This window comes from Hibiscus syriacus, unplaced genomic scaffold (assembly GCF_006381635.1).
Source record: "Hibiscus syriacus cultivar Baekdansim isolate YM2019G1 unplaced genomic scaffold, ASM638163v2 tig00002338_pilon, whole genome shotgun sequence".
NCBI classification, from domain to species: Eukaryota; Viridiplantae; Streptophyta; class Magnoliopsida; order Malvales; family Malvaceae; genus Hibiscus; species Hibiscus syriacus.
Window position 1 is genome coordinate 49,682 of NW_024061926.1, and position 2,222 is coordinate 51,903.

The window sequence follows — 2,222 nt, forward strand, 5'->3', positions numbered from 1 at the left end:
AAAGCTTGTTCCAGAACAAACTAAGGATTAGGATTGATTCAAACAACGAGGCCCAGGTGAGTGCATATTCAATAGTATATGATGTGCGATGGGAATAAGACTTGCGACGAGTCTATTTCCTGAAGTGTTACACATGAATGCATGATTAAAGGCATGAATTGAATATGCATGTATGTATGCTTGATTATATGGATTGATCTGTTCTTTATGTGTTAGGTGAGAAAGTATAAGTAATTACATAAGAAAGGTTATGAATTATATGAGATATAAACTATGTGATCATAGTAAAATATAATTATTATTATATGATAAGTGAAATAAGCTGGATAATATTGATCTATAGGATGAAGTGAGAATTACACTAACTAGGAGATTTGAACATAAATGATAAGATGAACATATAATAAGCTAGATGGAAAGATTCATATGTTTAAATAAAACTATAACACATGGGTTGTATGATAGAAATTTATGAAGTTATATGATAAGATTATAGGAGTTATATGAAATTGAATTAAGTAAACAGATTAGATTATATATATATATAAAGAAATAATAGAAGTGAGATGTGTTTATAAGTCTGCCCTAGATGAATATGATATGAATTATAAGAGTGCTATATGATTTGTATTAGGATAAATCTTGAGAATATATATTTATATAGATGGATATGAAATGAAATGAGTTATATGAATACATAATTATGTGATGAAATGGGGGATTACCTGAACATGTGAATATATATATATGTCTAAGAGAGGCATAAGATTAAGATATAAGCAATGTGACTATAAGTATATGTGTGCTCTAAGTGATATGACTTATAGGTATTTCTATTATAATGTTCATAATATGTTATGTATGTTAAATGAATTATGTGAGGGTATAAATGATGAATATATATGTGAAAACAAGTATATGTTATGAGATAAGACCTATGACTATAAGCTACGTGAAAGTGTTATAGGTGTTTCGATATTATATGAAGTATATGATCTTATGTGAACAAGATATGATAAGTATGTTTACATGAATAAAGGTGATTGGGTGAGAAGATAGAAATTATAAAACATGACATATGTGACATGTGAATTATGAAAATGATCTACGTGTAAGTGAATTACGTGACTATGTGATAATATGAAAAGAAGCTACGTGATACGTGATATGTGAAAGTGAATTACAAGTTTATGTGAATATCTGAAATGAAATAAATGATAACGCCCATGTTATGTGTCATGAGAGCTAGGGTATAGTTGGCATGCCAAGAGTCGAGGGTCTACGCGGTCCTTCGGGATATATATATATTCTGTGGAACATGTGTGAAGTCTTGAAAGACACATACTTGATCCCTAGCATATGTATATGATTCTTAAGGAATTCTATGTGGTCCTTATGGACATTATTATATGGCACTACGGTGCAATTCTACGCGGTACTTCGGTGTAATTATACGCTGTGGTGACACATTAGTGCACAACCTCTATAGACTCACATATCGATAGTTCTCACATACGTACATGGGCTAATCCGGAGATATGAACAAATATAAGTTCGTGGTATGATAAATGCTATAGAAATGATATGATGTTGTATGTGTATAGTGTTTGATTGAAAAAGTATGTGATTATATGATAAACTGTTAATGATGAATTATGTATATGTATGTATTTACTGCAATTAATCTGATATGATTTTATACGATATGAAAAATGCATGGAATTGCTATAACATGATAGAACAGAACATGCATGTATCGATATATGTTTTAAAGTGCATTATAAGTTGTTATGCCTCACTAAGTCTTCGACTTAGCGTGTGATTGTTTCACACGTAGGTTTCGAGAAGAGTAAAGAGTGATGCGGAGCAAGACAGGTCAGTTTTCCTTACCAAAAGATCAGATCAGAAATATTTGACAAAGTATGTATTTGGTTATGTATAAAGTGTTGGCATGTAATAAGTTATTAAGTACGAGCACTCTGATAAAGTCTGTATTTTGTTTTAAATAAAGTTTTAAATTTCCCGGGATTTTTCTTAAGAGTCAAGGTTTGAAAAGTCAATGTGACACTTCGGACTCGTATCCGGGTCGGATACGGGTTGGGGGTGTTACATATCGATACCAAGGGTGAGGTATCAATACTATAATTAAAGATGGAATTCCAGAATGCCAAAATGGTATCGATACTGAAGTGGGTATCGATACCATAATAGAGAAGTATCAG